General features: G+C 42.8%; 1 non-coding gene across 1 annotated transcript; it reads left to right on the forward strand.

Moving 5' to 3' along the window:
- The first annotated feature begins 11,608 nt into the window (after positions 1–11,608).
- On the forward strand, positions 11,609–11,715 carry LOC132604800 (small nucleolar RNA R71). The gene has a single exon (XR_009568898.1). It is a non-coding gene; the product is annotated as a small nucleolar RNA R71 (small nucleolar RNA).
- Positions 11,716–12,197: the final 482 nt, after the last annotated feature.

A 12,197-nucleotide genomic window follows, 5' to 3' on the forward strand; every position in this document is an offset into this window, starting at 1 on the left:
CTGGCTTTGATCCATAAAACTCTGGAGGCCTCAAAGTGGTAAAGTCGCGAGCCCTTGCGCTTACCGCCCTGTCTCCCGGGTCCACATCTTGTCGCTGAGCCTGTGCGGCAACTAACTGGGTCAATAGCTGGATGGCCTCTGCCATCTGCTGGCCCGGAGCTGCTGGTGGTGGAACTGGAGCTGGAGCTCTTCCCTGCTCTGCCGGTGCAGGGGGGATAGGAGCAGTCTGAGGGGGAGCTGCATTATGAGGCTCTCCTTCTTCTAGCTCCCGCTCGATCCTACTACCGGGCACCCTCTTGCCCTTCTCGGCTGCCGTAGCCTTTCTCTTCGGCGGCATTACTGAAATCATAGCATTGGATTAGGAAAAAGGAATATGGAAACCTACCAGCATAGCTCTATCGCACGATCTTAGGATACAAGGAAGGTCACATTCCCTAAATGCCCTGTAGCTTCCTGTCTATAAGTATGGCGCGCTACACACCCATAGACAAGACTCTACTGGACACGGCTCGTAGACAAACCCTAGGACCGAACTGCTCTGATACCACTTCTGTCACGACCCGACTAGGGGCCGTGACGAGTACCCGATACTTGTACCGAGCACCCCTTAGCTATCTTATATAAACAGTGCCATATATTTTTTTTTTGAAACATAAACTGGCAAACATAGTTAATACTTTAGACAACAACATTATCATGCCAAACATCATAAATCTACTGTACCCGACTGACTGTACATATCTGTCTACGAGCCTCTAGACATAGTATACTTATACATAGAAAGGGCCGAGTACTATCGTGCCCGAATATACATATACAGAATAGTACCGCTGAGATAAAGCTCCGGAACAACTGGAGCACTGTGGGGTACTGCTGGTAAGCTCCTAAAGATCGCGTCCACCTGTCTGCTGACCTGCGTGGCATGAACGCAGCGCCCACAAGAAGGGACGTCAGTACGAATAATGTACCGAGTATGTAAGGCATGGAAAATAATACAAGCAGTAATATAGAGCATGATTCACAACATCAGGGAGTCATAGGATCGATAATGCGGCAAGAAAATAACCTGCACTTAGCGAGGCCCCTTCTCGGGCCGGCTGTCATATGGACTTGTCTTTCTCTTTTTACAACGTTTCTTTTCTGCAGACATAGGAACTAGGGTTTATATCATGTTACGTTTTATCGTGTTACGCCCTGCACTATCGTAGTGTATCGCATCCTATCATATCGTAGCTGGTCATGTCACGGGTATGATATCCTAACGCATCATGTCATAGCATAGCGTGTCATAGCATATCGCGTCATAGTATGGCTTATCGTATCATATCATAGCTTATCATGTCATAGCATAGTCTGTCCTATCATAGCATAGCTTAGTGTATCATAGCATTTCATGTCATAGCGTATCATAGCATATCATGTCATAGCGTATCATAGCATATCATGTCTGGTCATGACATGGTAGGTCATATCATAGCACCGAACAATGTCGGCTCACCCACATGGCGCCGATGTAGATATATATAAATCGGCTCTCCCATATATCCCGCGTCCGGGCACCCCGCGTCCGGGATGATAAACCAGCTGATCAGGTGGTAGTGAACATATTTCCCTCCCTTTCCCCCATATATCCTTTTCCCCCAGCCCAGGTTCATATACATAGCTTGTATACATATACATGTCTTATATACATTTACTTATCTTATATACATATACGTACTTCATATACTTATATCTTTCTTATATACATATGCATGTTTCATATAATTATACATCATATAAGCACACGAGGGAGCCCAAGGAAAATCATATATCCATCGGAGTGACGTAAGGTCGGTGACCTCCGATTTAATTATGGAATGCTAATTATAGTTTTGTCTCACCTTGGAAGAACGAGTATCTTAAGGTAGGACTAACAACGGAGAATAATAGTAAAGTAGACGTAAAATAGGATCGGGGCATCATCGATGTAATTTCACAGGCTTTGAAATCCTTTAGAAAATAAAGTCGTAGCTTGGAGATATAAATAAGTTTCAAAATTTAATTTAACACTTTCATGTTTGCGTAAGATACTTAGCTTAGTCGTCTTAGTCATAGAGTCGTTCCGGTAGTACGTATCATAGGCGTTCCTTTTTTTTTCTAACGTCATGGTCATTATTATCATCCTAGGGGCATCCTCGTTAGGGGAATCATAGTACTTACCATTTGGTAACAAGATCGGGATCAAAGGTCCCCTTCGGATTCACTTTAAGTACATCCACCAAGACTTTTAGGAAAGTCCGGGAGTAACGGGCCCACCTCGGGCCGGATGAGGTAGCGTGTACTATTTACATGTATTACATGTCATGTCATTACTTGTGGGGGTTCTAGGGTGATCGGGTCCCATTTACGCAAGTTATAGAGGTCTAGGAGGTCTTCCTATCATTTTACGCACTTTCTACTTCAATTCCATTGAATGAAAAGTTGAAAACTTTAGGTGCGGATTCCGGGGATTAGGGTTGTCCCCGAGGCTTGTACCCGACTTATTATATCTAGGACATGCCATACAAAGAAGGGTGAAGCCTTACATACCTTTTCCCGCTCCTTTAGCTACTCCAATTTCGCGTCACAAGGTCGTCAAAATCTGCAATTTGGTCAAGTTTACCAAAACTTTCATTAGTACACTTTGAGTTAGAATCTTAAGGAAGGACTTTGCTACCGAAATTTCGGCAGCATTTCCTCTGTAAATATACCATCCTCGACATTCAATTTCATCAAATTTTCATCAAACACCACTCGGGAATTCAAACCCGGCCAAACGGTTAACAAAATTCGACAATCACACTAGCGCTTCACATATTCCAATTCAGGCACATAATATCAATTTGCCACTTTCTTCAAAGCCATACAACTTCAATGAGTACAATATCAACCTTATAATATACATTCCGACAATCCCATACTAACGTCATTGTCATTCATACATACAAAGAGACATCATATTCCATTCATATAACTCCTAAACAAGTCTCTAATTGCAACAACTTCACAAAAATTATTAAGCATTCGTTAGCGACAAGGATCCACAACCCAACAATCAAGCTACTAATAACATTAATTCACTCTTTCTCTACACAACAACAACACACACACACGGTCACCACACACACTACACCACACGGCTTCAACCTCATGCACACACAACTACAATCTCTCCAAAATCATTCAACTTCCACTTTTCACATAACATTCCCAAAATAATAACCAAAAACTAATCCAATTAATTGAAGCATGGTTCCTATACCTATGTAGAGGTACACGGCCACATACTATTTCCCTCTACTTCATGAGTTTCATCCATTTTGGCATACAACAACACATATAAACCTTCATAACACACAAAACAAGATTAAAAACTCACCTTTCCTCTTCAACTCCTCAACTTGCTTAACTCTTGGAAACTTGGAGGATCTTGAATCTTTCTTGCTCCAAAGACTACTCCACCTTGTTAAGCACTCTTTGCTTGGTAGGAAATGATTTTTAGGGGAATTTTATCAATTTTTCTTGGAAAATTTATCTATGGCCGAAACCTAGCTTGGTTTTTCTCCTTCAAGTTTCTTCTTGAACTTTCTTAAGTTATGGAGGAAAATGAGGATAACCATCTTATTTATCCATGTATTTTAATTTCCCATGGGCTTTGGGCCATGAACATGGCCGGTTGGGCTCTCTTCTTTGGATTAAAATTTCAAGCCCAACTTTATTTTGGGCTAGCTCTTGAAATTAATGAAACACATTTTTTTTTCCAACTTCCAATTTTGCCCTTCGTCTTCCTTCATATTTTCACGAGTCATGTCGTGGATTCCCCTTATGCTCTTGACCTCTCTCATTATTTCCACTTCTAGACTCTTCATAAATAACTCAAATGCCAAACACAATAAAATGTAGCCTTGCTTGTCGTCTTCCCGCGATTGTCTTGAATTATCCAATTGCATAAAACGCGGGGTATAACAGGGTGGCTCTCTCTCGGAGATCTTCGGCTATCAGTCGTCCGAAGTTGATCTTATACCTTGACATTATGGAAGCCACAAGAACAGCTCTGTCTGGAGTCAAATAATTATCTGATTGGGTAGGACGGATGCGGAACAGAACAATCTGCCACCAAAACTTTGCTTCTGGAGTTAGGGTGTTTTTCCAAATCCGTGTGGTGGCTGTCAATTTTGGCACTATGGCCCATTCAGGATCTGTTGTCCGTGCAATAACTGAAGCTACCCATTTTCGGACGGGGATTGTATCCTTCTGTTCAATTTTTTATGCAAACTCCCCTTCTTCCGCTGATGTAGGCTCTATATAATCTTCCCCGAATAGTGTTTTATTTATGGCCGACGGAGAGACATCTATCTTCTTTTTCCGGAATACTACCTCATTCATTGCCGACACTTGAGTTGCTTGTTGCCCTTTCTTCACTGCTTTGAATACAACAGCCCCATATGAAGCGTAGAATTCCCTAATAAAAACCGGGATGTGGAATCGGATAGTATCACGAATGCCTGGATATCCTTCTATACCATCGAAGATGACATTTCGTTCCTCGAAAATACTCCGCCTTGGGTCCGTCCCCTCATTCTTTACCAGCTCACACCCCTTGTTGTACAAATCTGCAGATCCCTCCACAGAAAACCGGAGGGCCTGCTCATATACAGCCTGCATTCGAAGGTTGGTTTCTCGCCTTTTGCTGCTCGCGCTCTTTTTCGCGCTCCTCCGCAGCAGTCTGTCTAATGGGTGGTTGAGTTCGGTGTGTTGGTATGACAGCCCACTAGGGTTCACTTTGGCTCGACGAACTCGACGAGCTCGACTCTCTCGACTCCTCAGACGAGGAGGAACTTTCTGATTGTGGGACTGGCCGGCTGGGTGCGACTGGTGGGGCTGGCTTGCTAGGTGCGACTGGCCTCTTTGTAGGCCTGACGTCCTTGATTAGATCGTGGTCGCATAGCCGTGAGGTTACTTTGCTTGCAACACGACCTTTTTCTTTTTCCGCGACTTTAGGTGAAGCCTTCTTTGATTGTCGTGGTTTACCCATACCTGCGTACGGAACAATTAGATATGATACGGGAGAAACGTTTCAATTATACACTTTATTAATGGAAGTTAAAAGACTTCATTAACTGATGTACCGTAACACAGTCGACGGACCGTCATACGAGTTACGATCCGTATAATCAAATCGTAATTGAGTTTGTTAATTTCTAGCACAGGGACCGTAACACAGTCGACGGTCCGTAACATAGGTTACGGTCCTTAACAGCTCATCGTAACATGACCCAAATTTCCAGAAAAGTTACTGGAAATTTCAGAGGTGTTACGGTATGATGTTACGGTCCGTAACACCTCATCGTAACGTATCTCAAAATTCCAGAGAGTTTTCGTGGAATCCATCGATGTTACGGTGTGGTGTTACGGTCCGTAACATAGGATACGGTCCGTAACACAGTATGACGGGCAACAGAATAACAAACAAATGGCTTGGCCAAATTTTCTCGTTTTAAGCACGAGGCCATGATTTTTGACTTAAGGCTCCATGGGTATGTTGTAAAACAATATTATATCCCCTCACATGCCTCGGGTTACTCAGACTTCACCCGATTTTACTAAAGTTTTCACTGGGGACTTTTATCGAACAGTTGGTGGGCAAGCCGATTTAGTCATTTCAAGAATGAAACATTCAATAGGGATGCCCTCCGACTCAGTGGGAAACAATGTGCTTGTGCCCACGAGTCTTTTAAACAGCACAAATACCAATCCCCGCCCCCAACCATTACGAAATCCCGCTCAATTTTTCAATTGAAATTCAAATTCATCAAACACAATCAATTCACAAATTTCACCACATATCATACGAAATTATTCATGAAGATAATAGAAATTTCGTTTATAGCTAAAAGAAAAGAGTCAAGACATGAAATACCTGATCGTTGGCGATTGTTAGGATGAAAGTCGAACTTAAAGCAGTGATTTTGATAAGAAAATAGTAATGAGATTTAGAGAAATATGGGGGAGAATAGAAGATGAAAGGGGTAGAATGGAAGATGAGAAGAGGGAAAGTGTGGGAAGAGGGAGTTTAAAAAAAATTTAAGGCACCGGTTATAATTTTTGTAACCGTCGGTTCATGTATTTAAACATGTCCGACGGTTATGTTCCCTGTTACGGACCGTAACACAGGATACGAACCGTATCATGTGTTACAGTCAACCAAACGACACCGTTCCCCATTTTCATTAATGACCTGACACTACAGCCGACGGACCGTAACCTGTGTTACGGTCCGTATTACCTGGCATAACATGGTCAAAATTTCCAGTGAATGCCCAGATTTTGTATCAAAGTTACGGTCATGTGTTACGGTCCGTAACCTGTATGACGATCCGTAACTCATACCGTAACACTATTCTGCCATCCTTCAGTGATTTCTGGGTTTCGTCTAGCCTGTTACGCTACATGATACGAGCCGTAACATGAGGTACGGTCCGTAACATGGAGCGTCCCGTGCTGGAAACACTCAGCAAGTAATTTGCCTCTTCGGTGCCCCAAATCCTACCACATTAGCACATCAAAAACACACAAGAACACAAAGAAAATACAAACTTTAAACTATTTACAAAGCGATAAATGTGGGTTGCCTTCCACACATCGCTTGGTTTAACGTCACAGCTCGACGTGGTACCTCATTTTCGAGTTTAGGAGCCATATTTCAAACGATACCTATCCACGACCTTACCATCATCAATACACCAATGGTAATTCTTCACTCTTTATGCATTCACCTTAAAAGTCCGAGTGCCATCCTCGGATTTCACCTCAATGACACTTCCATTTGGGGAAACACTTTGGATTTTAAAAAGACCAGACCACCGAGACTTTAACTTGTCCGGAAAGAACTTTAGGCGTGAATTGTACAACAAGACCAAATCCTTTGGCTAAAAATCCCTTTTTAGGATCTTCGAGTCGTGATAGTATTTCATCTTTTCCTTGTATAGTGTTGCACTTTCATAGGCATTGTACCTAAATTGATCCATCTCGTTGATTTGAAACAATCGTAGCTTGGTTGCTTCATGCCAATCCATATTCAACTTTTTCAATGCCCAAAGGGCTTTATGCTCAAGCTCAATAGGCAAATTACATGCCTTCCCAAATACCAACTTATACAGTGAAGTCCCTATAGGCGTTTTGAATGTCGTGCGATATGCCCATAAAGCATCATCCAGCTTTTTAGACCAGTCAGTGCAATTCACATTGACCGTCTTTTCCAATATGCTTTTTATTTCTCTGTTCGAGACCTCAACCTGACCACTCGTCTGAGGATGATATGGAGTGGCAACCCTGTGATGCACGCCATATTTTTCAAGAAGGTCAGCAAATGGTTTATTGCATAAATGAGAGCCACCATCACTAATATTAGCTCTAGGAGTGCCAAATCTAGTAAAGATGTTCTTTTTAAGAAACGCATTGACTCTCCTACCATCATTGTTAGGCAAGGCCACCGCCTCCACCCATTTGGATACATAATCCACCGCGACAAGAATGTATTTCAGGAGTTTCATGCCTCCGACCTATTGTGCCCTGGCGTTGGCATTTATCACAAGAGCGTGCCAACATATTTGCATCACGATATATGGCTGGCCAGTAGTAGCCACACTCTAGCACCTTGGCTGCAGTTCGATTTCCACTGTGATGTCCACCAACCGGAGAATCATGGTATGCCTTCAAAATATCCATCACCTCAGATTCCGCCACACATCTCCGGATCATGTTGTCAGCACACGTTCTGAACAAGTAAGGCTCATCCCAACAATACTGTCGGTTGTCTCTCAAGAACTTCTTCTTTTGATATGTCTTCAACTCTTCAGAAACGATGCCAGTTACCAAATAATTGGCAATATCGGCATACCATGGTGCCACATCATTGGAGATGACCAAGAATCTTTCATCTGGAAAAGTGTCATCAATATCCAACACATCAATAGGTCTCCCTGGTGCTTCAAGTTTGGAAAGATGGTTAGCTACTTGATTTTCTGACCCTTTTCGGTCTTTGACTTTAAAGTCAAATTCCTGTAGCAACAACACCCATCTTATCAATCGAGGCTTGGCATCCTTCTTTGCCATCAAATAGCGCAATGCAGTATGGTCAGTATGAACCACCACTTTGGCACCCAACAAATAAGCCCGGAACTTTTCAAAGGCATATACAATAGCAAGTAATTCTTGTTATGTTACTGTATAGTTCAGTTGAGCTCCATTCAATGTTCTGCTGGCATAATAAATTGGGTGCAGGATTTTATTTAGCCGCTGACCAAGCACAGCGCCAATTGCTAGACCACTAGCGTCACACATTAATTCAAAGGGAAGTGACCAATCCGGGGACACAACAATAGGTGCGGAGGTTAATTTTAGCTTCAACTCGTCGAACGCCTTGATGCACTTCTCATCAAAATTGAATTTGGAATCTTTTTCCAAGAGTTTGCACATTGGATTTGCAATTTTGGAGAAGTCTTTGATAAACCTTCTATAGAATCCGGCGTGTCCCAAGAAACTCCGAACTCCTTTTACTGAAACGGGCGGAGGGAGTTGTGAAATCACATCGATTTTAGCTTGATCAACCTCAATCCCTCTTTCTGAAATCTTATGGCCAAGGAAAATGCCCTCCTTAACCATGAAATGACACTTCTCCCAGTTGAGCACAAGGTTGGTCTCCTCACACCGTTGTAGCACCCGATCAAGATGACCCAAACATTCATCGAATGAATCTCCCACCACAGAGAAATCATCCATGAAAACTTCAAGAAAGTTTTCAACCATATCAGAGAATATGGACATCATGCATCATTGGAAGGTAGCTGGGGCATTGTAAAGACCAAATGGCATCCGGCTGAAAGCGAATGTCCCATAGGGACAAGTGAAAGTAGTCTTTTCTTGGTCTTCCAATGCGATATTGATTTGGTTGTACCCTGAGTACCCATCCAAGAAACAGTAATAAGATCTTCCAGCTAGCCGATCAAGCATTTGATCAATAAAAGGCATAGGGAAGTGATTCTTGCAAGATGCGGTATTCTGCTTCCGGTAGTCCATACACACTCTCCAACCGGTGACAGTCCTTGTTGGAATCAACTCATTTTTAGAGTTAGGGACAACAGTGATGTCCCCTTTCTTTGGCACACACTGGACTGGGCTTACCCATGGGCTGTTGGCAATCGGGTAAACCACTCCAGCATCTAGCCACTTAATAATCTCCTTCTTCACCACCTCTTTCATCGGTGGATTTAATCTTCGCTGATGCTCAACACTTGTCAAACTTTCATCCTCCAACTGTATTCGGTGCTCATAAATTCCGGATGGAATCCCCCGGATGTCTGCAATAGTCCAACCCAAAGCTCTTAAATGCTTCCTCAATACTGCGATGAGTCTTTGGATTTGGCCCTCATTCAGAAGTGATGACATAATCACTGGGAGGGTGGCATTTTCTCCAAGAAACACATATTTAAGATGGGATGGAAGTTGCTTGAGGTCCAACTTCGGTGGCTCAATAATTGATGGTTTTGCTGGAGGAGTTGTTCGTTTCTCTATTTCAAGAGACAGTTTCTTGGGTTCATAAGAGTAAGACCCCAGACCGATGAGTGCATTCACTGTCTCAGTATATCCCTCCATCTGTTCAGCATCAAAATTCACCAAGATGGCCGATAGTGCTTCACTCAAGCATTCTTCCTCCATTTTGAATTCCACCGCTTCATCCACCTCATCAACTGAATTGATGACTGAAATACTTTGATAAGGACTAGGTAATTTCATACCTCTGCTTGCGTGAAAAGTCACCTCCTTATCATTCACTCGAAACTTTATTTCGTACTTTTCGGAATCCATAAGAGCCCTCCCTGTGGCAAGGAAAGGTCTTCCCAGAATAATAGGAATTTATTGATCAATAGCACAATCAAGAATCACGAAATCTGCCGGCAGTAGAAATTTCCCGATTTGAACTAGCACATCATCAACTACCCCCATTGGCTTTTTTATCGATCTGTCAGCCATCTCCAACCTCATGGTAGTTGTCCTTGGCATCGCTAGCCCCGATCTCTTAAAAATTTCCAGGGGCATAAGATTTATGCTAGCCCCGTTATCACACAAAGCCCTGGAAAAATTCTGCTGCCCTATGGTGCATGGAATTGTGAGTTCTCCAGGATCTTTCCTCTTTTGCACTATGGTCTTGGAAAGAATGGCACTAACGCGGTGAGTGATGCCCACAGTGTCGTGTTTCAATGGCTTTTTCTTCTTTGTTAAGAGATCCTTCAAATACTTAGCAAAGTCGAGCATTTCTTGGACAACGTCCATGAAAGGAATGTTCATCGTCAACTGCTTGAGTTGATCATAAAACCGTAAGCACTTCTCATCTTCTGTTTTTCTCACTAGTCTTTGAGGAAAAGGTGGTGAGGATTTGAATAATCGGCTCAAGCGGTGAAGAGCACCGGAAAGTTTTGCTTTCCCCTTTTCCTGGTTTTCCACCGGTGCCTTGGGGTTATCAATATTCTGCTCTTCTTCGGCTACATTAGGGACTTCCTCCCCTACTTCTTCCTCCACAATATCATTAGATACATCAGGCTGCCCTTCTTCTTCAACAATTTGCTCAAGCTCAATCACCTTTTTATTAGCATCTTCAAGTATTTTTCCACTTCTGGTGCTAATAGCAAGTACATTTTCCATAGAGTTTACTCCATTACCTTTTGGATTTGAAACTGTATCACTCGGTAGTTGTCCTCGATGAGGAGTATGCAATTCTCGGGAAAGGTCTCTAAATTGCGCTTCAAGCTTCTGAATGGAAGATGAATGAGATAGTTGGACCTGATACATTCCCTTGATTGTGCTCTCTGTTCTGTCTTGATTCATCAGCATTTTCTGCATCATACTCTTTAATTCGGTAGAGTCATTAGATGTGCTGCCAGCAGAGTTGCTAGCTGAATTATATCTCCATTGTTGGGAATTGGATGCTTGCCCTCTAGGTGGAATGTAGGGGTTGAAGCTCTTGTTACCATAATTATAGTTGTTGTAATTCCCTTGATTGGGATTGCCCTGATCATTTCTTCCATAATTATTTCCTTGGAATTGTTGTTGAGGCCTTTTCCATGGATGATTACCGGGACCTTGATAGTTTTGCCATTGATAACCCCCTTGCGAGTTATTGACATAATTCACATCCTCATATTGTGGCTGCCCCTCTAGATAAGTTTCGTCAGAGACTTGGTACATTCCGGGAGCATGAGGTGGCATCTCATCGACAACATTCACACTTTTGGCTTCTTTCTCCATAAGCCTTTTCGATAATAAATCCACGGTGGTTTGCAATTGAGCGAATGCATGATCTCGCTCATGATTTTCTTTGGCCACCGCGGCAGCAGAGGGACTACCATATGATAGGACTTCGCTATCACTCGAATGCCAGGCTTGATTGTGGGTAGTAAGCTTGTCGAGCAACCTGGTGATGTTAACAAAGGATTTGTCCATGAACCATCCCCCAGCTGCAGTGTTGACAGAAATTTGATTCATGGTATCTAGCCCCTTGTAGAACTTCTCAGTGAGGATTGCATCCGGAAATCCATGAGTCGGAGATTGAGCTAGGTAATATTTTGAAACGCTCCCATGCTGCATATAACTGTTCCCTCGGAAGTTGTTTGAACCCAAAGATCTTGTCCCGAAACTCAGCCTTTTTGCTTGGTGGGAACCATTTTTTCAGAAATATATTGGCCAACTTGTTCCAGGTGTGAATAGTATTGCTGGGGAGCTTTTCATACCATTCCCTCGCTTGGCCAGCCAAAGAATATTTGAAAACCCTTAATCACAGTGCATCAGCAGGGACAACACCTTGGGATTGTTGAGAGCATACGTGCAGGAAATTTCTCAAGTGTCGGAGTGGACAATCCTCCGAAGAATTGCGGAAATAGCCTTCAAGTTTCAATAGCTGATAGATAGAACTATCAATTTTGAAATTTGCATTTCCTGTTCTAAGCGGAACTACAGCTGAAGCATAATCAGCTTCCTCGATGTCCTCCTCTTCTTCTGGTGCAGGATAGTTCACATGGATTCCCCCTTGATTTTCTTGATTGCGATGGGGTCGTCCTGCCACGTTCACCTGGTTAACTAAAAAAACAAACGAGGTGTGATGGAATAGAAAAAGTTTTAAA

The sequence above is a fragment of the Lycium barbarum genome, chromosome 7 (genome assembly GCF_019175385.1).
Source record: "Lycium barbarum isolate Lr01 chromosome 7, ASM1917538v2, whole genome shotgun sequence".
NCBI classification, from domain to species: Eukaryota; Viridiplantae; Streptophyta; class Magnoliopsida; order Solanales; family Solanaceae; genus Lycium; species Lycium barbarum.